Below are 7,400 nucleotides of genomic sequence, written 5' to 3' on the forward strand. Positions count from 1 at the left end.
TTCTACACAAACATTCTGAGTGCTTTTTTGGTGAACGACTCCGGGATTTTTGGAGTCGACTCCAATTCCGACTCGTTGGAATTGAATATCCAGACTCCAACTCCAATTTGACAAAAAAAAAGCTGCCGATGTCAAGTATACTGATTGATTAACAATTTACATGGAGCAGTCTGACTCACTGCTAACCAAGGCTAATCAGAAGTCTACATCTTGTCTTATTTATCTTAGGGGTGTATCCAAGCTTAGAGAAGTCAGTCATCTAACTGTTATAAGGAACTGACATTGTGAGTGTTATGTACCTTTGGTTGGCCTGTTTGAATAGGACAAGAAAGCTTAAAGTTGCAACAAGTTGGATTTTTTTTGCCCAAATTTACCCAAATAGTTTATATGTAAAATGTAATTAGTAGCTAATGTGGCTGATGCTTTTTGGCTGCGTTTACACAGGCATCCCAATTCTGGTATTTTGCCCAAAGAGCTGATATGATTGGTAAAAATACCAATTAGTGGAAAAATATCAGAATCGGGCTGCCTATGTAAATGCAGGATTGGTTTCAAGTCTCCTTTCCTAACTAGTGCCTCTCATGGAGGGAAAGTAGCCAGCAGAACTTCCACTCCGGCTGGAGCTAGCTAGCTGATTAGTTAGAGGTTAGTGTTAACCATATTTGCTAGCTAGAACTAAGAAATAAGTATGCTTGCTAGTCATATATAAACATGCCCACAAGGGAGTGTGTATGTGCGTGTGTACACATACAGTGGGGAGAACAAGTATTTGATACACTGCCTATTTTGCAGGTTTTCCTACTTACAAAGCATAATTTGTATCATAGGTACACTTCAACTGTGTGAGACGGAATCTAAAACAAAAATCACATTGTATGATTTTAAGTCATTAATTTGCATTTTTGTTAAAGGAATTTGATTCCTATGCGTTTATTAACCAATTCAGTTAAAACAATCTGCCCATTCCTAAGAATTTGTAAGATACTTATTTGCATAAAATGGACAGAGGCCAGTCTCAAAATCAATCAATAGCGTTTATTCTCGAGAGTACAGATCACGGTACAATTTACAACAGGTTTACAACAACTAAAAATGACGTCATAGGTTTTAACTTGGCCTTCCTCCACTCCGATACAATGGCAGTATAGTTCACAAGCCTTCCCACATCGTCCACCACCTAATAATTAACTACTAGCCCAAGGTAATTTACTACTAGCCCAAGGTCTCTCTTCTCCCTGTGTGGAGATGAGATGTCCTGTAAGGAACACAGCATTCTAGCCAGTCTGATGATAACATCATTAGTTTCTACCAAGGAACAGACAGTCTTTGTTCTAATTCTTGATTATAATTACACATTATATTCAGTACTATGATTATTGTAGAAAAGGCCCATGGAGTTGGTGGAATACTCCTTTAATTCATTGCCATTTACTCAGCTGGGCCAGGGGCGCTTTAATTAGGTCAGGTGGAAAATGTCCTACAGATCTCAACTCCATAAAAGGAGGAAATTGCCATCGCCTGATCTCGCTGCTTTCTCTTCCCTAACTCCATCTGATCGAGAAGTTCTGTGCGTCCCCACGTAAGTCCACCGACTCTTACCTTTCATCTGAATGATCTGTGGTGATCGGGAGAGTGGGCCATTCAGTTATTGTTTATAGTTATCACCGCGGAGCGCGGCTTGGAGCGCACGCTTCAAACATATTGTGTAATGTGAATTGTCAATGATCACGGCCCTACGGATCCTCATAGGCCAATTATGCAATCGATATGGTTCATGTGTATTGAAATTAATTATATGTACACATGAAGACAATTGAAAGCGTGAAATGAGAAATATCATTGTTTGCTAACTGATTGACTTTGATCATGGGGAATATAGATTGTATAACCATTCACTGTTTGTATTCTTTCATGATTTATGATAAATAGTTATGAGCCTAAATGACTCACGGATGATTACTATTGACTTCTTAATGAACTGGACTGTTGAATTCCTTAACTTATGTTAATAATGACTGATATGATTTGATCTTTGATTATGAATTTGATTGTATACATGTTATTTGTTTCCTTTGTGATGCAGCACAGACTACTCAGTAAATATACCACTTTATGGTTAAAGGATTTCCTGCCTCAGTCTCATACATTCCTCTGTCACCTGACCACCTGTTCACCTTCACTGTCAGTCATCCTACCTGTCCAGCTACCCACACAGATTCCACTAATCTTTCAATTATAATAAGATTCATACATCCATACAGTAACATAGAAGTATTCTGTTTAGTCATAGGTCTGATTGAAATGTATACATAATTTAGTCATAGGTCTGATTGAAATGTATACATAATTTAATCATTATTCATAAAAAATACCATAACAATTTTATTGCATGACATAAGTATTTGATCACCTACCAACCAGTAAGAATTCCGGCTCTCACAGACCTGTTAGTTTTTCTTTAAGAAGCCTTCCTGTTCTCCACTCATTACCTGTATTAAGTTCACCAATTTGAACTCACTTACAAAGCTAACACTTACAAACTCCACTTGCCGTGTTTGGAGGAAGAACAAGGATGTGGACAACCCCAAGAATACCATCCCAACCGTGAAGCATGGAGGTGGAAACATCATTCTTTGGGGATGCTTTTCTGCAAAGGGGACATGACGACTGCACCATATTGAGGGGAGGATGGATGGGCCATGTACGCAAGATCTGGCCCAACAACCACCTTCCCTCAGTAAGAGCATTGAAGATGGGTCGTGGCTGGGTCTTCCAGCATGACAACGACCCGAATCACACAGCCAGGGCAACAAAGGAGTGGCTCCATAAGAAGCATCTCAAGGTCCTGGAGTGGCCTAGCCAGTCTCCAGACCTGAACCCAATAGAAAATCTTTGAAGGGAGCTGAAAGTCCATATTGCCCAGCGACAGCTCCAAAACCTGAAGGATCTGGAGAAGGTCTGTATGGAGGAGTGGATCAAAATCCCTGCTGCATTGTGTGCAAACCTGGTCAAGAACTACAGGAAATGTATGATCTCTGTAATTGCAAACAAAGGTTTCTGTACCAAATATTAAGTTCTGCTTTTCTGATGTATCAAATACATATGTCATGCAATAAAATGCAAATTAATTACTTAAAAATCATACAATGTGATTTTCTGGATTGTTGTTTTAAATTCCGTCTCTCACAGTTGAAGTGTACCTATGATAACAATTACAGACCTCTACATGCTTTGTAAGTAGGAAAACCTGCAAAATCGGTAGTGAATCAAATCCCCACTGTATGCTCTCTAATTCTCTTTCTTTCTTTCTTTCTCTCTCTCCTTCTCTCTCTCTTTCTCTCGGAGGACCTGAGCCCTAGGACCATGCCTGAGGACTACCTGGCATGATGACTCCTTGCTGTCCCCAGTCTACCTGGTCCTGCTGCTGCTCCAGTTTCAACTGTTCTGCCTGCAGCTATGGAACACTGACCTGTTCACTGGACGTGCTACCTGTCTCAGACCTGCTGTTTTCAACTCTCTAGAGACAGCAGGAGCAGTAGAGATACTCTCAATGATCGGATATGAAAAGCCAACTGACATTTACTCTTGAGGTGCTAACTTGTTGCACCCGCGACAACTACTGTGATTATTATTCTTTGACACTGCTGGTCATTTATGAACATTTGAACATCTTGGCCATGTTCTGTTAATCTCCACCCCACACAGCCAGAAGAGGACTGGCCACCCCACATAGCCTGGTTCCTCTCTAGGTTTCTTCCTAGGTTTTGGCCTTTCTAGGGAGTTTTTCCGAGCCACCGTGCTTCTACACCTGCATTGCTTGCTGTTTGGGGTTTTAGATTGAGTTTCTGTACAGCACTTTGAGATATCAGCTGATGTAAGAAGGGCTATATAAATACATTTGATTTGGTTTGTATCCTGCCAGGATGACCACTTTTGTGGGTCCAAAGTGAACTGTAAAGATGGAGGGATAAATCATACAGATAAAGTCTACATATAGATACTGGTGTACCGGATAGCCCGCAGAATAAAAATGACAGTAAATTGAACTCTTATTGAAGAAAATGTAACTCTGCCACAGACAACATTTGGTCTAAAGAGTAAAACCTACTCTGGCAACAGTCTTTAGTTTCAGAGTTGAATATATTGTTGATATTTCACTCTACACTATTAATTGAAAATATTTTTGTTTCTTTGTTCAGTATTCTAAAGTGTATTATTTAGAGTAATGTTGACTCATCACAACAGTTAATTCAACTTAATCAAACAACACTATTTTGTGGTTTATATGGTCCCATTTGAGTTGTAAAATCTAATTTACGTATTTCTTAATGTGTCGTGTTGTGACATCCAATCTCTATTGGTGTCCATTTATTATGATAAATAATTTCCAGCAATTTTACATTTCCCACCATTTACATTCAGAATGCAAGTCAGCCTTCTCAATAAAGGTTGCAACTGTATTATTTGTCTGTTTGCTAGCTTGCACGATTCTTACCATTCTCCGTCAACCTCCCTCCTCAATGATCTGTTTTCACCCACAGGATTGCGTCTGACTGGATGTTTTTTGTTGTCGCACCATTCTCTGTAAAACGAGATACTGAATCCGGCGTGCCTTCTTCAGACGATCATACCACCTTCAAAGTCAGTTAGGTCACACCTTTTGCCCATTCTAATGTTCAAACAGTAAATGATTGTCTCAATGCCTGTCTGCCAGCTTTATATAGCAATTGACGTGACTCACTGTATAAGTACGATCCATTTTCATGAACAGGGTGTACCTAATAAACTGGCTGGTGAGTATATGTATGGAAGGTTTCATTCAAATCAAATGGGGTGCTGTCAAAAAGTGATGGAATTTAAATGGATTTACCCTGATAGACTGTTTTAATTTCCCATGGAACTTTAAACAATGCAATGGTTGAAGCAAAGCAGAAGCTTTATTCTTAGCTAGAACATGACATTTTGAATTAAAATTAACTTTACGGGGATCACGTGACCCTTGAACGAGATGGCCGCATGAACTAAGAGCTCCGCACAAGTAGTTTCCAACTCCTAATCTTACCTCCACTCCAAGTTCACACTTATTTAGCTTTAGTAAGAAAAAGTCATGGCAGCTACAAAAGGCGACACTACAGGTGACATTTTTACCTGGACTCGAGTATTAGCGACGGAAAAAGCCTCCAAGAAGAAGCTAGCGCCAGTAGCCAGGAGCAAGAGAACCCGCTCCACCACGAGGCACAACGAATGCCAACCTCGCACTCTGTCGAAGACATCCTTTCTGAGTTGAGATCCCAACGTACGGAACTAAACACCAAATAAATGCCATTAATTCTCAGCTCAGTGCGATAGGGGGCAAGGTGACAATCCTGGAAAACGCTTTGCCTGACATCAACAAGAACCATAAACGCGGGGCGCCTGGACGAGGCAGAGGGGCGAATCCTATCCATGGAAAACTTATTGACAGATGCCATGGAATAGCATATGCTAAAAAGAAAATCGAGCATCTGGAAGAGAAAACAGAGGACCTGGAAAACAGGGGGCGAAGGAATAATTGTGTTCTATTCAATCTGGGCGAAAAAGAAGAGGGAAACATGCCACTGATCCGCTACCTGCAAGACAAACTTCCCAAGTGGCTCCACCTGCCCACCGACAGGCCCATAGAACTCGAGAGAGCTCACCGAGCACTGAGGCCCCCACCAGCAGCCAGACAACCACCGCGCCCAATCACCATACGTTTCCTGAGATTCACCGACAAGGAACGAGTCCTACAGGCGGCGAAAAACAACACCATCACAGTGGGAAACGCCAAACTCGCTTTACACCAGGACCTGTCAGCTGGAATACGCCGAAAGCGCCGAGAATTTGACGAAGTGAAGAAATACTCCATTGACCGAGGCATCTTCAGGGGATTCAAATACCCAAACGAGCTCAGAATTCTTCACCAAGGAGCCTTGCGACACTTCAAAACTCCTGAAGAGGCAAAATGTTTTTTGAAAGACAATCCTGGCCAATGAGAAACAGACCAATGACTAAATGCGATTAATGCCATTACTAAAGGAGGTAAGACGACATATAGCCGATATCCAGAGACCCACCCCCTAAATGTCATTATAGCCGTCCAATGTGTATTTATTTTCCTTTAACTGAGAGGGATGGGCTGGAGGCAATTACCTCCATGCCACCTAATAAGTCCCCAGGCCCAGATGGATTCCCCAGAGAGTTCTGCAAAGCTTTTTGGCCCCAGCTCAGCCCAATCTTCATGCCAATGCTGGAGGATTTTTGCAAAAACTGAGTTCTCCCAGACTCAATGCACACAGCTCGCATTACAGTGTTGCTAAAAAAGGACAAGGACCCCCTATCCTGCTCGTCCTTCCGGCCCATAAGCTTGTTGGATTTCGACTATAAAATAATTACCAAATTGCTCGCCAAAAGACTAAACACTCTTCTTCCCAAAATAATAAAAGCGGACCAAACTGGATTTATTAGAGACAGATACTCTTCTGATAACATTCGCCGTCTTTTGATATTATTGATCAAGTAAACGCACAAAGACCCCTGTCCTGCTGGCTTCACTGGATGCTGAGAAGGCGTTTGACAGGATGGAGTGGAGCTTTCTGTTTTCAGTCTTAGAAAAGTTCAATATGGGCCCAAATTTTATTAAATGGATCAAATCACTATACTCTCATCCAAATGCATGGTGACTACTAATGGACTGAACTCTGACAGATTCCCTCTGGAACGGGCACAAGACAAGGGTGCTCGCTGTCCACGCTGCTCTACTTGTTGGGGGCGGAGCCTCTGGCAGAGCTGATAAGGAGCAATCCAAGTATTATGGGTGTTTCTGCACAAGATTTCGCTTTACGCGGATGATGTCTTGCTCTACATATCCAACCCTGAGAAATCCCTCCCTCTCAGTTTAGACACAATTGCTCAGTATGGCAAGTTTTCAGGTTATAAGATACATTTTAACAAATCCACTGTCTGCCCTCTCAATATTACACTCACCAGCTCTATGAAGACACTTTGTCCTTTCCAATGGAAAACACAGGGGTTTCAATACCTCGGGATCTTCATAACACCAGATCTGAATAGCCTTAAGGAAAATTATCTTCCACTCCTGGATCGAATCAAGAACGATCTCCAAACCTGGATCTCCCTCCCAATTAGCTTAGTAGGAAGAATTAATGTCATCCGTATGAACGTCCTCCCAAGACTGAACTACTTATTTCAGATGCTCCCATGCTATCTCCCAGTTTCCTTCTTCAAAACAACTAACCAAAGCATCACCAAATTTATATGGGGCAATAAAAAAAACCTAGGATCAAGTTTTCCACTTTATCAAAACCTGAATCTAAAAGGTGGTCTTGCCCTTCCCTCCCTTCAATTGTACTACTGGTCTG

The 7,400-nt window shown here is 41.5% G+C and overlaps 1 long non-coding RNA gene across 1 annotated transcript; it reads left to right on the plus strand.

Annotated features, from left to right (window-relative positions):
• The first annotated feature begins 885 nt into the window (after positions 1-885).
• Positions 886-5,201, plus strand: LOC127930149 (uncharacterized). Its single transcript, XR_008137047.1, has 2 exons — positions 886-2,290; positions 2,325-5,201. It is a non-coding gene; the product is annotated as an uncharacterized LOC127930149 (long non-coding RNA).
• Positions 5,202-7,400: the final 2,199 nt, after the last annotated feature.

Source organism: Oncorhynchus keta, chromosome 5 (genome assembly GCF_023373465.1).
Source record: "Oncorhynchus keta strain PuntledgeMale-10-30-2019 chromosome 5, Oket_V2, whole genome shotgun sequence".
NCBI classification, from domain to species: Eukaryota; Metazoa; Chordata; class Actinopteri; order Salmoniformes; family Salmonidae; genus Oncorhynchus; species Oncorhynchus keta.